Source organism: Ranitomeya variabilis, chromosome 2 (genome assembly GCF_051348905.1).
Source record: "Ranitomeya variabilis isolate aRanVar5 chromosome 2, aRanVar5.hap1, whole genome shotgun sequence".
In the NCBI taxonomy this organism is placed as follows: Eukaryota; Metazoa; Chordata; class Amphibia; order Anura; family Dendrobatidae; genus Ranitomeya; species Ranitomeya variabilis.
Window position 1 is genome coordinate 282,227,187 of NC_135233.1, and position 12,696 is coordinate 282,239,882.

The following is a 12,696-nucleotide window of genomic DNA, read 5'->3' on the forward strand; positions in this document are numbered from 1 at the left end:
TTAAAAAAAAAAACTACCCGCATGCTGTACTAGTGAGGTTGAAGTATATTATCAAGCTGATGTGTGACGATGTGCTACATGAGAGCTGCAGCCAGTCAGCAACCGCTAATGGCTGCTTCGTTCACACTTTTCTCTCGTATGTCCATATTTTGTATTAAGGAAATGTGAGCGGAGTAACCCATTAGAAACCATTAACTGGGATCTGGCAATGAGTGATGGAATGGTGCACTGGATGAGTAACTTTTTTTTTTTTTTTTTACAACTGGGGAATACATTACCTAAGTAACTGAGGAGTAGGCAACCCATGTAAACTCTTGTTTACAAGTGTTTTTTTTTTTTTTTTGTTTTGTTTTTAAATGAAAATCAGTTTATTTTGGAAAGCTTTAACTTCCTGTAGTGGTTTGTGTCCATTCTTTTTGAACATATGCAAAGTGTACGTATATTAAGAATTGGAGTGGGAGCCAGCATGTTGTAATTGTTTTTAATGGCCTTGTGCACATTGCCTCATGTCTATACAAGGTCAGAGTTACATAGTCTCCCACCAGAGGTCTAGAAACCCTAGTAAGGCCATGTTCACACTTTGCGGCGTCCCTCTGCGGGTTCTCCCGCAGCGGAATTGATAAATCTGCAGGGCAAAACCGCTGCGGTTATCCCTGCAGATTTATCGCGGTTTGTTCCACGGTTTCCGCTGCGGGTTTCCGCCTATACTATTGATGCTGCATATGCAGCAATATGCAGCATCAATAATAATGTTAAAAATAATAAAAACTGGTTATACTCACCCTCTGATGTCCGGATCTCCTCGGCGCTGCACGCGGCGCTCCGGTTCCAAAGATGCTGTGCCGAGAAGGACCTTCGTGACATCACGGTCATGTGACCCGGGTGTTATCACGGTCATGTGACCGCGACGTCACCGCAGGTCCTGTTCGCACAGCAACTCTGACCGGCCGGCCGCGTGCAGCGCTGAGAGGTGAGTATAACATGATTTTTTATTTTTATTCTTTTTTTTTACCCCAAATAATGGTTCCCCGGGTACCACCCGCACATTAACCGCTTACTTCCCGCAACGTGGGCACAGCCCCATGCGGGAAGTAAGCGGTTCAATGCATTCCTATGGGTGCAGAATTGCAGCGATTCTGCACAAAGAAGTGACATGCTGCGGGTTTTAAACCGCTGCGTTTCTGCGCGTTTTTTCCCGCAGCATGTGCACAGCGGTTTGCGGTTTCCATAGGGTTTACATGTAAATGGAAACGCTATGGAAACTACTGCGGACCCGCAGCATCAAAACCGCAAAGTGTGAACATGGCCTAAGACTATGTACACAGGGGTCTTTGGTATGCCCACTGTAGTATGGAAAGGGTAAGATGGCAGGGCATGAATGAGTAGGGTTGGATTTGAAGTGGTGATTTATTAATTGGTCACAACAATTCCTTTACTCTGACCACTTTGAAGGGATGGGGGAATCTTTAAAGGGAATCCATCACCACATTTGACCTATCTAAACTATTAATATGGGCATACAGGTTATAGACTGCTGAAACCACTCCTCCCTGTGTGCCTCATATCAGATGCCTTGTTGTGGAGAAATCATCTTTTAACAATGACGTCTTCCAGGCTGTGGGGAGGATGCTGCCAAGAAGATAACTCTGCCTCCAGAGCTTGCTTTAAATATAAGGGGGAGTTACCATTGTTATGTGTAATGGTTACCACTGTTATATAGCTTCTCTCCTGATCTCACTACAGAGCTGTGTGTGATTACACCTGACACATCTGCAGGTTCCCCTCAGCTCACAGGCAGATAGGATTACAATATTGTTACAATACAACAGAGCTCAGAGAGAAGCAAAGCGTGTCTGCAAGAAGACAAAGTTCTGTTCTCCTGTTCCTTGTTAGTTACTTGTCTTGCTGGTAACTTGCTTTCATGTAATATACAGTAAGCTCTGGAGGCAGAGTTATTTTCCAGGCCACGTCTTCCCCAGATACTGGAAGAGGTCATTTATATAAAGTGATAAAAGATGGTTTCTCCACAACAAGGCATCTGAATAGAGGCACATAGAGAGGACTGATTTCAGCAGTCTATAACCTGTATTCCCATATTAATAGTTTAGATAGGTCAAATGGGGTGACTGATTCCCTTTAAAATGGCAATGTGAGTGACCTGAATGCTAATGGTCTGTAATGTGTTTTTATAACTGAGATTTACTGTGAGGTTAACTCTTGTGCCATTAGGGGGTAAATATTGTGCCTCTTCCACCCATGGCTATAGCTGGACATCCTTATGTATGGAGTGTCAGAGAAAACATGACTAGAGGTACAATAATGCACAACCCATACCACACAATTGCTTTCCATTAGTCTTGACAATGTGTGAGCAACCTGCAAATCGTCCTGTGCAGTACAGGGGTGGGGGTTGAGGCCGTGCCGCACTACTTTTGCTCTTTGGACTCCTTCAGACGACTGTATATTTACATTCATGGAATAAAGTGTAGCCAATGTGCCGGAGCATATAAGAATCCTTCCGGATCAAATCTTAGCGGGTGCTACTGTTGCTTGATGTATTAGATTAGCTCATGCCTTAGAGAACAGCACCTTCTTTTGTCTGCACTGTTTGAACCCATCGTTAAGTGGTCCTGAGCTCATAAACACTTCTTGCAAGATGTTGTCCAAATCTGGCCAGTGTGTTCATTAAGATGCCCTTTTTTGTCAGCTTAGACCAAAAGGATTTTTTTTTTTCTTGAATAAGAATACCGTAGCAGTTGGGTGTTGGGGGGTCTGCTGTGTGCAAAAAGCAATGGTGCCAAATCTCTGAATATCCTGTATAATCTTGTGAACCTGACAGCTGATAGATGCTTGCCAATCCATGGGCACCATGTAGCCTAGTCACTGGTTATATGATCTCAACCAGGTATGTTTGACGGAAACACTGCATTTGTGCAAAACAATATCTTAAAAGCCATTGGAGACCAGGCTTGCGTTAGTCTAGTCAGACAGGTGTCTGCTCCCCTGGGTTGACTGGTCTCTGCCTCTACGCTCACGTAGATCGAGACCTGTCAATCGAGGCGGGGAGCAGCCGCTGAGTACCTGCCTGTCTGACTAGTCTCACGCACTGCATGGTTCCTGGTGGCTTTTATAAGGTTTTTCTCCTGAAATGCTGCAGTGTGGAGTCAAACATACCTGAGGTCACAATGCCTTATACTTGCTGCCCACAGATTGTCTGCTTCCCTTTAAATAATCTGTAAGCTCATTGTTTTCCCTTTTACACCTGTTCACTTTTTAAAGGGGCATTGCACCAGCTCAGTCGCTTTTCATTTGAGGCCTGCGTTGTCTGCTGTACACCATGTTCTCGTCTTTTCCTGGTATTAGTGCCTCAGCCATGTAAACACAAGAAACTATTCCGGGAATGCACTACTTGTCAGGTGACCTCCCCTTCTATGAATGTGTCCTTATGAGTAAAGGTCACATGACAGGAAGGCAACGACATACATACGTCAGCATCACTGTGGCAACACCAGAGCAAAGCAAAATGTGATCCTACAAGATTAGAACCTAAAGGTAAAATCCCCAACATATGTGATCATTGTGTTGTCCCTTCCGATTACCTCCAGTTAGAGCTACAGAGATTGTCACTAGAAATGGTTTCACTCCACCAATGTCTTAGCATATCCTTCCCCTGCCCTGATTCTAGAAGAAATCCGAAGCATGCAGTGTGGACGGAGGAGCGCTATTGGGGGCCCCCAGAGAGCTGCTGCCATAACCCCTCTGCCACTGGTTATTTCAGAGGGGGGTGCACTTGTATAGAAAGTGACAGGAGAACGCTTTGACACGTGGGGCGCTCATGCTGTTGGCACCTCACTTCCAAGGATCAGAAGACCATTAAACTCCTCCATTTTATTTTTGATACAGGTGTTTAGCTTACATGTTTTGGGGACAAAAAAATGGCCCCATCTGGTTGAAAAACCAACCACGGGATGGGGTCCGTATGTCCAAGACCTACAAGTATATGCTAAGCACCTGTATCACTGATATAATAAGGACAGTTTCATTTTCATCCAACCCTTGGCTCTGCTTTTCTCATATTTACTCTACAAAACCTAAGGGTATCTTCACATATTGCAACAGCCGTGCAGTTTTTATTTTTGCTACAACAAAATGTATCATTCCCCTCCGCAGTATTAATGACCAGGTAAAAAAAAAAAAATTAATTTTGCACACACTTGGGGTTGTTTTTGTTTTTCTTTTTTAGTTTTTTTAATTGACCTGTGTTATGAGATGAGTTGTAGTTTAGTTTGTAGATTACCATAAAATGTACTGAATAGCAGGAATAAATAGATGGTAAAAATAAATATGCAAGTCCTCCATCCCCCCCCCCCCCCCCCCCCCGAGGAAAAGATCATCATGGTGTATTATGATCCAAATATGGGAGGAACCAAAAGTATTTTTGAAAAGAATGTGACTGAAATTTCTGAATGTTTTGGTTGCAGTTTAGAGGTACCCTCTCACTTTGAGCCTCCGCAGCAATCTCCTGATCAACTTTCACCTCCTATGATGAAAGGTGAGAAACCTGCGGCTGCTCATATTTCACCCAAAGGAAAGAATAATTATATAATAATCTATATTTTTTATATAGCGCTAACATATTTTGCAGCTCTTTACAGTTTGCACACATTATTATCGCTGTCCCCGATGGGGCTCACAATCTAAATTCCCTATCAGTATGTCTTTGAAATGTGGGAGGAAACCGGAGAACCCGCAGGAAACCCACGCAAACATGGGGAGAACATAGACTCCTTCCAGATGTTGTCCTTGGTGGGATTTGAACCCAGGACCCCAGCGCTGCAAGGCTGCAGTGCTAACCACTGAGCCACCGTGCTGCCCATGTAACAGATTGGTCATGCCTAGTGATGAGCGAATATACTCGTTACTCGAGATTTCCCGAGTACGCATCTGTTAGCCAGCATAAGTACATGTGGGGGTTGCCTGGTTGCTAGGGAATCCCCACATGTACTTATGCTGGCTAACAGATGTAAGTCATTCAGCTGTGGCAAGAAAAACTAAATCTGCGAGCACTAAAAAATACTGAGGACCCCCGAGCATGCTCGAGTAACGAGTATATTCGCTCATCACTAGTCATGCCGCATCGGTTGGTATGGGAGACAATTTTCAGCTCATCTTTAGGCTATGTGCGCATGTTCAGTATTTGCTTGCAGAAATTTCAGCACGGTTTCTGCATCTTTTGGCAGTAAAAATCCGCAGCAAAAACGCACATTTTTTGCATGTGTTTTTGAACAGCAATGAAGGCTCAGTGGCTGCTGGATGACACTGTATGGTCGCATCATGCAGCCTGCCATCTAGATGTAGCAGAGCATGAACCGTCGTGGGACAAATGGATTGGCAGCATCTCTGCGGAAAGGTGAGGAATATTGTTTTTTTTTTTTGTTTGTTTTTAACTCTTGCAGATGACGGGGGAATGGGCAAGGTTGTAAGTATGGTTTAATTAAGATTACTAAAGGAGTCTATCAATTAACCACTTAGCGTCATTGGACGCCTTCCCCTGTTTGGTGCAGGTTCAAATCACTCCCCTTTTTGCCCCATTCAAAATAAAACAATAAAACAAACATACATATATTTGGTATTGCCGCGTTTAGAATTTGCCCCATCTATCACTAAAAAAAAAAAAAAAAAAGATTAACCTGATTGTTAAACGGCATAGCGAGAAAAAGTCAACATGCCAGAATTACGTTTTTTGGGGGTTTTTTTTGTTGCTGCGACATTGCAATAACTGGTGATCAAAAACACCAAAATGGTATCATTAAAAATATTAGCTTGGTGTGCAAAAAAAATAAGCCCTCTCCCAACCCGAGATCACGAAAAATGGAGACGCTACGGGTATTGGTTAATGGCGCATTTTCTTTTTTCTTTTTTTTTTTTTTTTAACAAGGTTTGGATTTTTTTTTTCACCACTTACATAAAAAAAAGAACCTAGACATGTTTGGTGTCTATAAACTCGTAATGACCTGGAGAGTCATAATGGCAGGTCAGTTTTAGTATTTAGTGAACCTAGCAAAAAAGCGAAACAAAAAACAAGTGTGGCATTGCACTTTTTTTGCAATTTCACCGTACTTGGAATTTTTTCCTGTTTTCGAGTACACAACATGGTAAAACCAATGGTGCTCGTCCCACAAAAAAACAAGCACTAATTTTTTGACCAACAAATTATTAAAAAAAAGTAAAAAAATAGACTGGAAGCTATATGCCATAAAATTACACAACTTTTTATTGATACAATATTAAAAGATTAAACGTAAAACCAGTTAGTATGGGGACAGCAATATGCAAAAAAAAAAGCCAAAAAAAGGTACACAAATTACAGGTGAATCATCACCTTTAAGAATGGAGCTGCTATTAGAATTAAAGTGAAGATTAAGTATTTATAAGTTTGTGGTGCAATGAAGCTTCCAAAAATCTTTTTTCTATATCATACATAGTAAAGTAGTCAAAATATAACAAGCCCCATAACAGTGTTTGCAATATCCTTATATATATTCCATTGTTAATCCATTCACACTCCCTTGGAAAAACGCGGAACGCGCGTCAGGGGTGCCACAGTTATTTAAAGGTACGGTACTTATTATCTTCCATCCTTAAGGTTTCCTATCCCTGTTCCTTACTATCATGCCCCTTCTTATGGATTTTTTTGCTGCTTACATAATAATTAGTCACTAATTTAAAACTTTTTCATACTACTTTTGTGGCTGAATCACATGGAGGCAGTTACTATTATATGGATTGACAATGGAATATATATAAGGATATTGCAAACACTGTTAGGGTATGTTTCCACGGTAAGTAAACGCTGCTTGTTTGACGCTGCAGCGTCAAACAAGCAGCGTCCAGATGTTCCAGCATAGTGGAGGGGATTTTATGAAATCCAGTCTCCACTATGCGTGGAAACCCGCACGCGGCGGCCCTGCGACTCCGGACATGCTGCGCGTCTTTTCAGATCGCAGCATGTCCGTACACCTTGCGGGGACGCAGCGTCCCCGCAAGGCATATCACAGGGCCCTATGACGAGGGGTGCGATGATCCCGGATGTGTACTGTACATCGCGTCTCCGGACCGTGGAGCCATACCCTAATGGGGCTTGTTACATTTTGACTACTAGGTATGATATATAAATAAGATTTTTGGAAGCTTCATTGTTCCACAAATTTATAAATACTTAATCTTCACTTTAATTGTAATAACTCCATTCTTAAAGGTGATGATTCACCTGTAATGTGTGTACCTTTTTTTTTTTTTGGCTTTTTTTTTTTTTTTTTTTTTTCTTGCATATTGCTGTCCCCCATACTAACTGGTTTTACTTTTAATCTTTTAATATTGCATCAATATAAAGTTTTGTGTAATTTTTTGGCATATAGCTTCCCGTCTATTTTTTATTTTTTTTTTAATTTATGTAATGTTTGGAAGGGCCATGGATCTAGGCATGGTATATACTCTTAGAAATTAAAAAAAAATTGTGGCCGTGGGAAGAATGGGAGCCAAAAATGCCACTGCAGCGGATGCAGTTTTCAGACGCATCCGCTGCCTGTTATGAGTTTCGGGGAGGAGGGGGCGGAGTTCCGGATTGCGGATTCGACTGACGTGTGCCCATTCGTCGCAATCCGTCGTCAATAAAAGTGTATGGCAAAAAAACGGATCCTGCGGGCACATTTGCAGGATTCGTTTTTCAGCCAAACCGATGGATTGCGAGGTATGCCTAAAAACGGAAGTGTGAAAGAGGCCTAAGCCACAAAAGGTCATTGCTAAAGAAGCTGGCTGTTCAGAGTGCTGTATCCAAGCATATTAATAGAAAGTTGAGTGGAAGGAAAAAGTGTGGTAGAAAAAGGTGCACAAGCAACCGATATAACCGACATTAAGACGACCAGGCAACCTCCGGATCCGGTACCCGTTTGAAGCATCCGAGTGGTGAGTGAGCTCCTAGAAAGTGCAGCACACTAATGTCTTTTCTCTCCTGTCTCCTACCCTCTCCGTGACTTCTTTCTATACATTGGTGGGGTGCAGTATAGGGGGTCCCTAAGAAGAGTAGAGCTAAGCTTAAAAATAGTGTGTCCCATATGAAGCTGACAGCTAGAGGCCTCCTGGAATAAGAAGTTATGTCAGGACTGCATTGATAGGACAATTGCAGAAGAGACTCCCACCTTTTCTGAAAACTTAAGATCTCTGATACAGACTTCGGACTGTATCAGAGATCTTAAGTCCGTTAAGGCATTACAAGCCACAACAGATACAGACCGTAAGAGAAGAGATACCCCAGAGGGACTGGTCCTATCACAAGAAGACTCCTCCGGTTCACAGTCGCATGACTCGGACCAATCAAGGTTGTCATGGTTCTCAATGGCAAGAGACCGTAGTAAGCATACAAAAGGACTAGCTCTTGGAAGATGGGAACTCGAGCTGACTGTGAGCTAAACCTACCGCACAACTAACAGTGGCCGGGTAGCGTGCCTACGTTTTATCCCTAGACGCCCAGCGCCAGCCGGAGAACTGACTGACCCTAGCAGAGGAAAATACAGACCTGGCTTACCTCTAGAGAAATTTTCCCCAAAAGGCAGACAGTAGCCCCCACATATATTGTCGGTGATTTTAGAGGAAAATGACATACGAAGTATGAAGATAGGTTTAGCAAATTGAGGTCCGCTTACTAGATAGTAGGAAGACAGAAAAGGGAACTTCACAGTCAGCTGAAAACCCTTTCAATACACCATCCTGAAATTACTTTAAGACTCTAATATCAACTCATGACACCAGAGTGGCAATTTCAGCTCACAAGAGCTTCCAGCCTCAGAAATATTCAAAAACAGAGAACTGGAACAAAAATGCAAAACAATCTTAGGACTACAAGTCCAACTTAGCTGATAGTAGTCTAGGAGCAGGAACATGCAACAGAAAGGCTTCTGGTAACATTGTTGGCCGGCATAGAAATGACTGAGGAGCAAGGCTAAATAGAAACTCCCACATCCTGATGGAAACAGGTGAACAGAGGAGATGAAGCACACAAGTTCAGTACCACCAGTAACCACCGGGGGAGCCCAGAAACCAAATTCACAACAGTACCCCCCCCCCCTCAAGGAGGGGGCACCGAACCCTCACCAGAACCACCAGGGCGATCAGGATGAGCCCTATGAAAGGCACGGACCAAATCGGAGGCATGAACATCAGAGGCTGTCACCCAAGAATTATCCTCCTGACCGTAGCCCTTCCACTTGACCAAATACTGAAGTCTCCGTCTGGAAACACGGGAGTCCAAGATCTTCTCGACAACGTACTCCAACTCACCCTCAACCAACACCGGAGCAGGAGGCTCAACGGAAGGCACAACCGGTACCTCATACCTGCGCAACAATGACCGATGGAAGACATTATGAATAGAAAAAGATGCAGGGAGGTCCAAACGAAAGGACACAGGGTTAAGAATCTCCAATATCTTGTACGGGCCGATGAACCGAGGCTTAAACTTAGGAGAAGAAACCTTCATAGGGACAAAACGAGAAGACAACCACACCAAGTCCCCAACACAAAGACGAGGACCAGCACGACGACGGCGGTTGGCAAACTGCTGAGTCTTCTCCTGGGACAACTTCAAATTGTCCACCACATGCCCCCAAATCTGATGCAACCTCTCCACCACAGCATCCACTCCAGGACAATCCGAAGACTCCACCTGACCGGAAGAGAAACGAGGATGAAACCCCGAATTACAGAAAAAAGGAGAAACCAAGGTGGCAGAACTAGCCCGGTTATTGAGGGCAAACTCCGCCAAGGGCAAAAAGGCAACCCAATCATCCTGATCCGCAGACACAAAACACCTCAAATAAGTCTCCAAGGTCTGATTAGTTCGCTCGGTCTGGCCATTAGTCTGAGGATGGAAAGCAGACGAAAAAGACAAATCAATGCCCATCCTAGCACAGAACGCTCGCCAAAATCTAGACACGAATTGGGTTCCCCTGTCAGAAACGATATTCTCCGGAATACCATGCAAACGAACCACATTTTGAAAAAACAGAGGAACCAGCTCGGATGAGGAAGGCAATTTAGGCAAGGGGACCAAATGGACCATCTTAGAGAAACGGTCACACACCACCCAGATGACAGACATCTTCTGAGAAACAGGGAGATCAGAAATAAAATCCATGGAGATGTGAGTCCAAGGCCTCTTCGGAATAGGCAAAGATAACAACAATCCACTAGCCCGAGAACAACAAGGCTTGGCCCGAGCACAAACATCACAAGACTGCACAAAACCTCGCACATCTCGCGACAGGGAAGGCCACCAGAAGGACCTAGCCACCAAATCCCTGGTACCAAAGATTCCAGGATGACCAGCTAACGCAGAAGAATGGACCTCCGAGATGACTCTACTGGTCCAATCATCCGGAACAAACAGTCTACCAGGCGGGCAACGATCAGGTCTATCCGCCTGAAACTCCTGCAAGACCCGTCGCAAGTCTGGGGAAACAGCAGATAATATCACTCCATCCTTAAGGATACCTGTAGGTTCAGAATTACCAGGGGAATCAGGCTCAAAACTCCTAGAAAGGGCATCCGCCTTCACATTTTTAGAACCCGGTAGGTAAGAAACCACAAAATTAAACCGAGAGAAAAATAACGACCAGCGCGCCTGTCTAGGATTCAGGCGCCTGGCCGACCACAAGAATTTGATTTATCTTGAGTCTGTCAATACCACCACCTGATGTCTAGACCCCTCAAGCCAATGACGCCACTCCTCAAAAGCCCACTTCATAGCCAAGAGCTCCCGATTACCAATATCATAATTTCGCTCAGCGGGCGAAAATTTACGAGAAAAGAACGCGCAAGGTCTCATCACGGAGCAGTCGGAACTTTTCTGCAACAAAACCGCCCCAGCTCCGATTTCTGAAGCGTCGACCTCAACCTGAAAAGGAAGAGTAACATCAGGCTGACGCAATACAGGGGCGGAAGAAAAGCGGCGCTTAAGCTCCCGAAAGGCCTCCACAGCAGCAGGGGACCAATCAGCAACATCAGCACCCTTCTTAGTCAAATCAGTCAACGGCTTAGCAACATCAGAAAAACCAGTTATAAATCGACGATAAAAATTAGCAAAGCCCAAAAACTTCTGAAGGCTCTTAAGAGAAGAGGGTTGCGTCCAATCACAAATAGCCTGAACCTTGACAGGGTCCATCTCAATGGAAGAGGGGGAAAAAATGTACCCCAAAAACGAAATCTTTTGAACCCCAAAAACACACTTAGAACCCTTTACACACAAGGAATTAGAGCGCAAAACCTGAAAAACCCTCCTGACCTGTTGGACATGAGAGTCCCAGTCATCCGAAAAAATCTAAATATCATCCAGATACACAATCATAAATTTATCCAAATATTCACGGAAAATGTCATGCATAAAAGACTGAAAGACTGAAGGGGCATTTGAAAGACCAAAAGGCATTACTAAATACTCAAAATGGCCCTCAGGCGTATTAAATGCGGTTTTCCACTCATCCCCCTGCTTAATCCGCACTAAATTATACGCCCCACGAAGATCAATCTTAGAGAACCACTTGGCCCCCTTTATTCGAGCAAACAAATCAGTAAGCAGTGGCAAAGGATACTGATATTTAACCGTGATTTTATTCAAAAGCCGATAATCAATACACGGCCTCAAAGAGCCATCTTTTTTAGATACAAAGAAAAAACCGGCTCCTAAGGGAGATGACGAAGGACGAATATGTCCCTTTTCCAAGGACTCCTTAATATATTCCCGCATAGCAGCATGTTCAGGCACAGATAGATTAAATAAACGACCCTTTGGAAACTTACTGCCCGGAATCAGATCTATAGTACAATCGCAATCTCTGTGCGGAGGTAGTGAACCAAGTTTAGGCTCCTCAAAAACGTCACGATAATCAGATAAAAATTCCGGAATCTCAGAGGGAATAGATGACGAAATGGAAACCAAAGGTACGTCCCCATGAGTCCCCTGACATCCCCAGCTTAACACAGACATTGCTTTCCAGTCGAGGACTGGGTTATGAGATTGCAGCCATGGCAATCCAAGCACCAACACATCATGTAGATTATACAACACAAGGAAGCGAATAATCTCCTGGTGATCCGGATTAATACGCATAGTTACTTGTGTCCAGTATTGTGGTTTATTACTAGCCAATGGCGTGGAGTCAATACCCTTCAGAGGTATAGGAACTTCCAGAGGCTCTAAATTAAACCCACAGCGTTTGGCAAAGGACCAATCCATAAGACTCAAAGCGGCGCCAGAGTCGACATAGGCGTCCGCGGTAATAGACGATAAAGAGCAAATCAGGGTCACAGATAGAATAAACTTAGACTGTAAAGTGCCAATTGAAACAGACTTATCAACCTTCTTAGTACGTTTAGAGCATGCTGATATAACATGAGTTGAATCACCACAATAGAAGCATAACCCATTTTTTCGCCTAAAATTCTGTCGTTCGCTTCTGGACAGAATTCCATCACATTGCATAATCTCTGGCGCCTTCTCAGTAGACACCGCCAAATGGTGCACAGGTTTGTGCTCCCGCAAACGCCGATCAATCTGAATAGCCATTGTCATGGACTCATTCAGACCTGTAGGCACAGGGAACCCCACCATAACATCTTTAATGGCATCAGAGAGACCCTCTC